Here is a 12,236-nt window from a genome sequence, read left to right as displayed (position 1 = left end):
TTAGTGAAATAAGCACATAGAGAAAGGTAAATACTGTATGATTTCACTCATTTGTGGAATCAAAAAACAAAACAATGAACAAACATAATAAAACAGAAATGGAGTCATAGATACTGAGAACAAACAGGTGGTTGTCAGATAGGAGGAGAGTGGGGGCAGGGGAAGAAATCTGTGAGAGAGATTAAGAGGTATAAAGTTACAATTATAAAATAAATGAGTCATGGGAATGTAATGGACAGCATAGGAAATATAGTAAATAATATTATAATAACTTTGTATGGTGACAGATGGTCACTAGACTTATCATGGTGATCAATTCTTAATGTACATAAATGTTGGATCTTATTGTATACCTGAAACTAATATAATATTGTATGTCAACTATACTTCAATTTTATAAATAAATAAATAAATAAAACTTTTAGAAGAAAATAAAACAGTGTTAAAATTTTTTATTAAAAAAGTTCTTGCCCTCTTGGTTAAGAAGGAAACTACATACATTATAGGAGGGGGAGCTTACATTCTAGAAGAGAAAGACAAATTATAAACAAAAATAAATTATTGTCTAATTGCCAATGAACTAAAAGGCAAAAAAGAAAAAGGAGAAGAAGAAGAAAGGGGGAAGAGGAGGAAGAGAAGGAAGAGGAGCAGGGAAAGGGTATGGGGACAGAAGAGGAGGAGGAGAAGCTGTTATGTACTGGGGTGACTGACCGTGACTATCACAAGAATAGCTATTAACAATTGTGTCAGAGAAGAGTTTACACGGAATGCAGGAGATCCTTGGGGTGGGGGTCATCTATTAATACTCCTATGTTCTGTGATAAAAATAATAGATACACTGTATAATATAGAATACATTATTTCCAGTATATATAATAGATGTTTGATACACACAAACACACACACACACATTCTATGGAGGAAAAAATACAGTAGAAAAAGGGGTTAGGAAACCACAGGGAGGAATGAGGTTGCTCTTTAAAGAAGATGGTCTTTAAATACAGTGGTCATGAAAGGCCTCATTGATTCAGTGACATTTGAGCAGAGACCTGAAGGAGGGACAGTGAGCAGTGTTGATATCTGGGAAAGAGAATTCCAAGAAGGAACAAGTATGAACTCCCTGAGACAACGGTATGCTTAGCATTTTCCAAAAAATGACATGAAGCCAGGTGTTGCTATAATGGAATGAACCAGGGGTTTTAGGGCAGAATGGTAGACAAAGTAGATTTTGTAGGACTTTGTAAAGATTTGGGGCCTTACTCTGAATGAGATGAGAAGCTACTGGAAAATCTGGAGCAGAAGACTGACTTGATTCAACTTGCATTTTAATAGGCTCTCTCTAGCTGCTACCCTGAGAATAGATCAGGAGAGGGGGAAGAGCAGAACCAAGAATAATTATACTTATGAGCTGATGGAAATTACCGAGGCAAGATATGGTGACCATTTAGACCAACTTGGGAGCAGTGGTGAGAAGAGCTTGGCTTCTGCATGTATTTTGAAGGTAAAGTCAACAGAATTTGACGATGCCTTTGGGATGAAATGCAAAGGAACAAAGACAAAGACAATTCCACATTTTGGAGCTAAGCATCTGAAAGTCTGAAAAAGGAAAGGCTGAGGAAGGAACAGTTTGGGGGATGGGAGGAAAGATGAGGAATTTGGTTTTGGACAAAAGTTTAAGCCCTTGTCAGATATCCAAATTAAGATGTCAAGCGACCTCCTAGAGAAAGGATTCTGGAGAGTTGAGGCCTGGGCTGGAGGATTAAACTTTGGCAACATCAGCGCACAGAAAGTAAAGAAAGCCATTAGACTAGATGTACTCACCTAAGAAGTGGGGGTAAAAAGGATTGAAAGAATTCAACAACTGAACCCAGGGACACCCCACCAATAAAATCTGGAAAGATAAGGAATAAACGGAAAACCAGATGGAGAAGAAACAGTCTATGTTTTAGACAAAGAGAGATGGAGACAGAGAGACCTTGGCCAAGTGAAGAAAGGGTTGCAAGAAGGAACAAATGATAAATCAATGGGTAAAGTAATATGAGAGATTATAATTGCCTGTTGAAATTAGCAATGGGGGAGTCCTCGGGGAACTTGAGAAGATCAATTTCAGTGGAAGATGCTGGGGAGAAACCTGACTAAAATGAATTCCAAAGAAAAGAACGGATAGGAATTGGACACATTTGATGATAGACAAATGTCTTAAAGAGTTTTGCTAATAACTGGGAGCAAATAAATATGGTTGTGACAGAAAAGGGTGTGGAATTAAGACTGTTTTTTATTTAAATGGAAGAAAACTGTACTTTGTCTGGTAGAAATGGTCTTCTAAAGAGGAGATAGTTTTTGATGCAGAAGAGAGAGGGGGCAATTGCAACGCCAATGTCCTCGAAGAGAATCATTCAGGATTCAGTCAGTGAAGCAGAGACATGATGACTAATACGGGAATAAAGAATTTACTATAGAAATTAGAAGTTACACTTATGTAGAAGGTGCTAAGGGAAATTTGCAGGACCAGAGAAAGAGTTACTAGTCAACCTGCTTAGCTGGTATGGGTGGATAATTTGGAGTTTGCAGGGGAATCCAAGAAGGCAAGCATTCCCCCTGCCAAATTAGAACCACAAAGGAGCCCATGAAGAGATCTATGGGAAGTGAATGTTTCTGTGTCACTACCACCTGTGTGGGTTCGCAGCCAAGCATCTGGTGGTTGGCCTGGGGCCATTGTTGGTCAGCAGGGCCAGTAGTTAGGAAGACAAGCTGGATGTGGAGCAGAGGAGAGTGAAGACCAGCTAAGACCCAGCAGTCACCTCCACATCTGAGCATCACAGTATCTGAGCACTACAGCCTTCCAACTGTAATGGCCTCTGATTCACTCCTGCCTACTAAATCTTGTGCAAGTTCCTCTTTTGGCCACTTCTAATCTAGCCATACAAGGGATTCTAGAAAATGTGGCTCCTAAATTGATAATAGCACAATCCAGGACTTTTCAGCCCTTTCAACTCAGTATCCACATATACATATATATATATATATTCCACTATATATATATTCACATCTTTATCCATTCATCTGTTGATGAGCACTTAAGTTGTTTCCATATTTTGGCTATTGTAAATAATGCTGCAATGAACATAGGGGTTCATATAACTTTTCTAATTGGTGCTTTGATTTTCCTCAGATAAATACCCAGGAGTAGATTTGCTTGATCATAAGATAGTTCTATTTTTAATTTTTTGAGAAATCTCCATAGTGTTTTCCATAGTGGCTCCACCAGTTTACATCCCCACCAACAGAGCACAAGTGTTCTCTTTTCTCCACATCCTCATCAACACTTTTTTGTTGTCTTTTTGATAACAGCCCTTCTGACAGGTGTGAGGTGATATCTCATTGTGATTTTGATTTGCATTTCTCTAATGATTATTGATGATGAGTATCATTTCATGTGCCTGTTGGTCATCTGTATATATTCCTTGTAAAAATGTCTATTTAGATCCTCTGCCCATTTTTCAATAGGGTTGTTTGGTTTTTGTGTTTTTTTTTTTTTTGATGATAAGTTGTATGAGTTTTTTGTATATTTTGAATATTAACCCCTTATCAGATATACCATTTGAAGATATATTTTCCCATTCAGTCAGTGGCCTTTTCTTTTTGTTGATAGTTTCCTTTTCTTCACAAAAGCGTTTTAGTTTGATGTAGTCCCATTTTTTTAATTTTTACTTTTTTTTCCCTTGCCTGGGGAGACAAATCCAAAAGAATATTACTGAGACTGAAGTCAAGTAGGATACTACCTATGTTTTCTTCTAGAAGTTTTATAATTTTAGGTCTTACATTCAATTGTTTCATCTATATTTAGTTTATTTTTGTGCATGATGTGAGAGAATAATGCAGCTTGATTCCTTTACATATAGCTGTCTAGTTTTCCCAACACTATTGAAGAGGATGTCTTTTCCGCATTGTATATTCTTCCCTCCTTTGTCATAGATTAATTGACCATAGGTGCATGGGTTTATTTTTGGGCTCTCTATTCCATTCCATTGATCTATTGTCTGTTTTGTGCCAGTACCATACTATTTTGATTACTGTAGCTTTATAGTATAGTTTGAATCAGGGAGCTTGATACCTCCAACTTTGTTCTTTCTCAAGACTGTTTTGGCTATTCAGGGTTTATGTGTTTCCATACAAATTTTAGAATTATTTGTTTTAGTTCTGTGAAAAATGCCATTGGTATTTTGATAGGTATTGCATTGAATCTGTAGATTGCCTTGGGTAGTATGGTCATTTTAACAATATTAATTCCTCCAATCCACCAACCCCATATATCTTTCCATCTGTTTTTATCTTCAAATTCTTTCATCAGTGTTTCATAGTTTTTCAAGTACAGGTCTTTTATCTCCTTAGTTAGATTTATTCCAAAATATTTTATTCTTTTGATGTGATTGTAATGGTATTGTTTTCTTCATTTCTCCTCTGATAGTTTATTGTTAGTGTATAGAATGTAACAGATTTATATATATTAATTTGCTGTATATTATTTCTGTATAATTAATGTCTATATATTAATTATCCTTCAACTTTACAAATTTATAGATTAGTTTTAGTAGTTTTTTGGTGTTGTCTTTAGGATTTTCTGTGTATAGTACCATACCATTTGCAAACAGTGACAGTTTTACTTCTTCCTTTCCAATTTGGATTCCTTTTATTTCTTTTCTTTCTCTGATTACTGTGGCTAGGAATTCCAATAACATGTTAAAAGAAGTGGTGAGAGTGGGCATCCTTGTCTTGTTCATTATCTTAGAGGAAATGCTTTCAGCTTTTCACCATTGAGTATGATGTTAGCTGTGGCCTTGTCATATATGGCTTTTATTATGTTGAGGTATGTTTTCTCTATACCCACTTTGTTGAGAGTGTTTATCATAAATTGATGTTGAATTCTGTCAAAAGCTTTTTCTGCCTCTATTGAGACCATCATATGATTTTTATTCTTCAATTTGTTAATGTGGTGTATCACATTGATGGATTTGTGGATACTGAAAAATCCTTGCATCCCCGGGATAAATTCCATTTTATCATGGTGTGTGATCCTTTTAACTATTTTTGAATTTGGCTTGCTAACGTTTTGTTGAGGATTTTTGCATCTATGTTCATCTGTGATATTGGCCTATAATTTTCTTTTTTGTGATACTTTTGTCTGGTTTTGGTATCAGGGTGAGAGAATAATGCCACTTGATTGCTTTTTTTTTTTTTTTTGTGATCCTTTGTCTCGTTTTGGTATCAGGGTGAGGCTGGTCTCATAGAATGAGTTTGGAAGCATTCCTTCTTCTGCAATTTTTGGGAATAGTTTGAGGAGGATAAGTGTTAAGTCCTCTCTAAGTATTTGGTAGAATTCATCTGTGAAGCCATCTGGTCCTGGACTTTTTACTTGTTGGGAGTATTTTATTACTTTTATTTATTGGGAGTATTTTATTACTGATTCAATTTCATTACTGGTAATTGGTCTTTTCATATTTTCTATTTCTTCCTGATTTAGTCTTGGAAGATTGTATATATCTAGGAATTTGTCCACTTCTTCTAGGTTTTCCATTTTATTTGCCTATATTGTTCATAATCTGTTATGATACTTTGTATTTCTGTGGTGTCAGTTGTAACTTCTCCTTTTTCATTTCTGATTATTTGGGCCCTCTATCTTTTTGTCTTTATGAGTCTGGCTAAAGGTTTATCAGTTTCATTTATCGTTTCAAAGAACCAGCTCTTAGTTTCATTGATTTTTTTTTTCTATTTTTTTTTTTTTTTACTCTTTATTTTATTTATTTCTGCTCTGGTTGGTGGGTCCAGTTCCTGACATGAGTGGCTGTAGGGTTCAGGGTGTCCTAAAGCTGTTCTCAACATGCTGGTGTATGGTCCCAGATCCTGAAGTGGCTGGATGAGGAGAACAAAGTGTCCCAGAACTGGTATGCTGTCCTGCTGGTGGGGGGGGGCTGGGGTCCAGGGTATCCCAAGGTTGGTGCCACCCACTGGTGGTTGAGGCCAGGTCCTGGGGCTAGTGCTGGCCCACTGGTAGGCAGAGCCATGTCCTAAGTTCTCTGGCTGCAGGGCCTGGAGGACCCAAAGCTGGTGTCAGCCCACTGGTGGGTAGGGTCGAGGCCCAGGTGGTCCCAAGGCTAGTGTCAGTCCACTGGTGGGTGCAACTGGGCCCTAGGGTCTCTGGCTGCAGGGCCCTAGGGGTCCCACAATTTGTGTGTCAGCCCAATAGTGGGTGGGGCCAAGGCCCAGGGAGTCTTGGGGCTGGAATCTGCCCATTGGTGGGTGAAGCTGGTCCCGGAGCTCATGCTGGCCCACTGGTCCTGCAGGGGATGGGGTCCTCAGAGTTGGTATTGGCCTACTGGTGGGCACACTGGTATGCAGGGACAGGTCCTGGGCCCTCTGGTGGACAAGGCTAGTTCCCAGGCAGCTTGGTCTCAAAGGGTCAGGGCTAGTGTGTGGGGCTGTGTCCCTACTTGGGTAGCTGCTTGATCGCAAGTGTCCCAGTACTGGTGCTGACAGGCTTGGGGGTAAGGGCAGGTCCCAGTCCTAATAAGCTAGAGGGAGGATTCAAAAATGGTGCTTGCCAGGACCAGTGTCCTTGTAGTAAAACGAGCTTCCAGAAATGGTTGCCAGCAGTGTCTATGACCCCATGGTGAGCTTCAGTTACCTCTTGCCACTCCAGGAGGCTCTCCAAGATAAGCAGGTGAGAGTTCCTTTAAAATTACTGCTTCTGCCCTGGGTCCCTGAGATTTTGTGAGAGCCTGTGAGATTGGTATGTGTGCTTTAAGAGTGGAGTTTCTTTTTCCCACAGCCTTCTGGGAAGTCCCCCTTGCCTTCAAAGCCAGACTTTCTGGGGGCCCATCTTCCTGTTGCAGGACCCCCCAGGTTGCAGTTCCCAATGTGAGGCTCAGACCCCTAGCTCCTCAAGGAGAACCTCTGCAGTTGTAATTATCCTCCCATTTATGGATCACCCACCCAGGGTATACCTTGACTATACCACTTCCCCACACCTCCTACCCATCTTGTTGTGGTTTCTTCTTTATATCTTTAGTTATAGACCTTTTCTGCTAGTCTTTCCATCTTTCTCATCAGTGGTTGCTCTGCAAGTATTTGTAATTTTTGTGTGTCCATGGGAGGAGTTGAGTTCAGGGTCTTCCTACTCCACCATCTTGGCCATTCCTCCTAGACCTTTTTTTTGAGGGGGAGCAGTCTTAGGTTCATAGCAAAATTGATCTATAGGTACAGAGATTTCCCATATACCCCCCCATTATCAACATCCCCCATTGGAGGGGTACCTTTGTTTCAGTCGATGAACTTACGTTGACTAGTCATTATCACCCAGAGTATACAGTTTACATTAGGGTTAACTCTTGGTTTTGCACAGTCTATGGATTTAGACAAATGTATAATGACATGTATCCATTAATTTGGTATTGTACAGAATAGTGTCACTGCCCTAAACATGCTATGTGCTCTATTTATCTCTCACTCTCACCCCCGCTTTTATGAATTTTATGTAAGAACCATAATTTTTACTCTAGATTTTGAGCTCAAACATCCTTGACAAATTCTTTATTGTCCAAAAAAAAGTCACATGAATGAGAATATTTTCAGATATTGTTATAGATACTTACCTGAACTAGGCAGAACCTGTCTCTTATAACCAACATCTTTGTGCACATGATGGGCAAATCAGGTAAAGCAGCACCTTGAACAGAATTCAGCCTCAAAGAGGTTTATTTCTGCCTGTGCATGCCACATGCTAAACAGTTCCCTTCATGCCTCTGTACTTTTGCACATGTTGCCCCCTCTTTTCACACTGCTGTCCCTCTTTTTTCTATCTGATAGAATGCTATGCATATTTTAATACTTTAGGTAACATATCTCTCTTCTATAAGGTCCTCCTGGACTCTCGAGTGAGAAATGAGTTCTCCTTTCTTTAGGCCATACATTCTCAGTGGGGGTGACATCACATCCAAGTATGCAAACATTGATTTTGGAGAGCCAAACAAAGTCTTTTCTGTGTAAAGTAGAGACTTCCATGAGGTACATAAACAGATATATAATATATGTGTGGTATAAAAATTTAATATCAGAAAAGTGATTAGGGAAAAAATGTCTTTTAAAAGGCTCTTTTAGGGGGGTGATAATGGAAAAAAAACAAGGTTGAGAAATATTGTCCCAAGCTGATATTGTATCTGCACATAACTGAATTTCAGTCCTATAATGCTTTATTGTATTTGTTTACTTACATATCTCTATCCCCTGTAAGATTTTGAGGACAAGATCCAAGTGTTCTCTTTTCAGCACTGCCTGACACACAGTAGACACTTAAATACATGTTGACTAATTAATGAACAAATCATCTGAATGACTATTTGCAAAACGCAGGATGAGAGCTCTGTTGATCTGGGAAAACAATCTCCCACCCAACACGCGTCTCCAGTTTAGAGAGTAGAAATTCCTGGTCCCTGAACCTCCCTTGTCAGCCCCAAATCTTTCTTTCCCTTTCTTGAAGGATGTTTTGGGCAGGGAGCAGTTGAGGGACTAGCATCCTCATGAAATTCCTGAGTGCTTTATGCACATGGAGAGTTCCCAAGGAAAGCGTATGGGCTAATTACTTTCCTCCTTTCTCCTCCCCACCCTTTACAATGCTAGGTATTAATTCGGGTCATTTTAGGACAGGACTGCCTGTAAGTATAGTTTTTCAAGTCATCACTAACAGCACAGAGCCTAGTCCCAAATTACTTTTCCGGTTGAAAAATAGCTGAGGTCCAAAGACTACACCCTAACTGATACAATGTGTCCAAGTGAAAAAAGCAGGAACACTGCTATCAAATTGGATTTTCTGTGTCCCAAAGGCAGTGTTGTTTTTGACAGGGCTCAATACAAAATACTTCCACAGATGAAAATGTATGGCTCCCAGCACTGTCTTTACCCACAGTGTGTGGGAGGGCAACGTCAGAAGCCACCCAGCGCTCATTAAAGACTGCCCTTAGAAAACATGGAGTCGCCTCCACCAACCCACAGTAAATGAGAGACCGAGCAATATCCTCAAGGGTTTCCAAACAAGCAGTCGTCCAGCAGCCACTATTCACTGTGCTGTGGGTAGCAACTGTCTCTCAAGTAGGAATGTGCACTTGGCCTCAGATAAAGAGATTCTGAGCACTTGATGCAGCAAATGATATTAGAATAGAAATGCGGCTCTCATCACACTGTTTTGCTTTCTTGAAGAAGCCAGACTGGGGACGTGCAGGTGAAAAGCAATTAACCTCTTAATACAGACGTGGAGATTGGCGCTAGAATTGATTCCGGAAATAGCTGATTCCATTCCCTTGCCAAGATGAGAGAAGCCGCTGGAGCAAGCTAGCTACACTTTTCCCACGGAGGGAAGGTAACCTCCACGGCTCAGCCCGGGGCCTTCCTCCACCCCACCCACCCCATTCCCCCCCCCTACAGCGGCGCTGGGCGTGTGACACGCACAGGTGACACACAAGCACAGGTGCAGGGGATTCATCAGAACTGAGGCGGGGCTGTGGTCCGTGTGACCTGAGCCCTGGCTCCGCAGGGAGCACAGCTCCTCTGGGCTGGAAAAGGAAGTCACCCAACCGAGGCACAGATGATAGGAAAGATTTGCTCCTTTGTTCATCCAAACTTTCATATATTCGACACTGTGCTTGGTCTTAGGAACATAATAGTGGAGAGATTAATAAAAAACAATTTTAAAAAGTGGTCCTTTCATTCAAGGTGCTTACAGAATAGATGCAGAGATAGGAAATAAGCAAAACACTAACAAATGAGGTCATTTTGATCAAGGAGAGAACAATGAAGAAAACAAGGTGTTAGGATTGAGAGCCTAGCCTAAGTTGTTTCCACCCTGAAATTCAAGCCTTGACAGGCAGGGGGTCTTTTCGCGGGAGCTGACTTCCTTTGGGAAGGGGTCTGTGAGCACGAGCTTTCCCCCAGGCACCTGGGGGAGAAAATGAACGTGGGAGACAGAGAAGTGTGTGTTTCCTGCTACAGCCACAGACTCACCACTGCACCTGCAGAGGAAGGGGCTAAAGACAGAAGCTAAGAAACTTAGCTTCTTAGCAACAAGAGTGGCTGTGCTTGGGTGCCAGGTAAGAGGGAGATTCAGGCTGAGAGAGGGGGCCTTGGACCCCTTCCGTGGGGAACTGGCGTGGTGGTGATGTAGTGAGTCGGCCAAGGCATGCCGCGCTCTGAGCAACACAGACAGCACCCCGGACACAGCCATCACTGCTGGGGTCACCCTGGGACCCCACTGACAGCTGCGCCCAGAGGACTTCACCTGGGGAGCTGGAGGGAAGGGACACCGGAGGGCTGTTCGTGAGCTTCTGTAAGACACTGTCCTGTTCTCGCTGTGCAGCAGCCAGGGGTGATTTTGACAGGAGGACACATCATATTAGAGACAAAATGCACTAAGAATTGCAAATACAACATAGCTACTGGTATTATGTACCTGGCCTTTGCCAGACACTGGTAGACTTTTGGACATGTATTAACCTTCAAAGCAACTCTATGGTAGATATCAATAGCCCCATTTTTTGGTAAGAAAACTGAGGTTCATGAAATCCTCCAATATCACAGAGCTATTCAATATTAAGTGACAGCAAATATTCAAAATTGAGCTTTGTGCCTTCACTTCTATGGTGTGAAACAGTCAGCCAGTTCTTGAGGAAGGAGCAACACAGAGTCATGTGAAGTTCTCCTCATTAAGCCCCACATTCCTAGCCTCTCTCAGCTCCCAACTTAGACGTTAGTGTTTGAATCTTCCATTCAAACACTAAATAACAGTTATTTGTTTGTATTTTCTCTCCCTCACTCTCCAGCATCCTGTCTCCTCTGTTCTGCATTCAGTGAGAACCAAAGCCTTGGTGTGAATCCTCCTTACGTTTTAACTCCCTTCCACAGGACAGATGGTTATAAAAAGTAGCACAAGGATGGGCCTTTTGTCTGGTCTCACTCTATGAACTGGTAACCTCAGGTCCCAAGAAGCCACTTTCATTAGATGGTCACCTGATCCATCCCTTAAAGAGTTTGCAATTATTCTTACCTTCCATGGAGTCCACAGATTCCTAATGAATAAAGTCCCAATAAAAGATTTCTCAATCCTTCTCATTTCCTCACTCTTCTATGATTATGTTTTACTGCTTGACTTGTTTGTACAGTATCTAGAATGCCCTGTGGTATTTCTATGTTAATACATTTAAGGTCTGAGCTTGAGCCATTTTGCTTCCTTCCATTTTGCTTAAAAATGAAATAAGGATGTCATTAAGGATACACTTCTTCACAACATGGTAAATCAACTCTACTTCAATAAAATTTTTAAAAAAGAATGCACTTTTGCTGCACCAACATTTTATATTCCTCTAACAAGTTTGAGGTCTATAATACAAAGGATTATAGACATTACCAAGTTTTTTTTTTCAGATTGCATTTATATTATCTAGTATATTTTTGCTAGGAAAGCACTTTACAATGAGGAGAGTCTGGAGATTATGTAGAGATAGCTACTGCCAAAAGGTCGAATGTTACATAAAATAAAACTGCCAATTTGCAGTTGATTTTCCACAGTTATGTAGTGTTTCTACACTTGATACCTGATATTAAATATGTATTCCTTTGCTACCATGTAATAGATGTGTGGATGATGATGGTAAGGGAGATAAACATCAGACAAAGTATTCCTGAGTACCAGAAAGATAACAAATTTTTGTCCAAATATGAGTATAAAGATCTAAGAACAGGACAGATCTTCCATCTTCTTCTCTGGGGGGGCATGTTGAACCAATGTACCAGATCACCACCATCAAGCACCAATTTGTCACACAAGAAATTCATTATGAAATTAGCAGTGTTTGCTTTTCTTTAAAAAGTTGAACATCAATTCAGAGGTCAGAGTGGAACAATCTAGTAGTAGTTGGTGCATTAGCAGGAGGCTCTTAAAAGGCAGAAATAGTATAAACGTAGGAATAGATTCAGGAATCGAACACAGTAGCTTATTAAAGGCAATCAGCCCAGATGCTCACTGACTCCCTGCTACTTCGTGTACCATCTCTAGCAAATGTTCCACATGCCGCGATATGAGCAGGACCCTGGTAGCTGGTCGAGGTAAAAAGTGTGCAAACACCCCCCTAGTTCTATATTCTCAGACAATCAACCCATACACTGGGTACCTACTGACCCCAACACTCAGAGCT

The sequence above is a fragment of the Balaenoptera ricei genome, chromosome 18, assembly GCF_028023285.1.
Source record: "Balaenoptera ricei isolate mBalRic1 chromosome 18, mBalRic1.hap2, whole genome shotgun sequence".
NCBI lineage: Eukaryota > Metazoa > Chordata > Mammalia > Artiodactyla > Balaenopteridae > Balaenoptera > Balaenoptera ricei.
The sequence above is the reverse complement of the archived record's forward strand: the minus strand, read 5'-3'. Positions refer to the sequence as shown.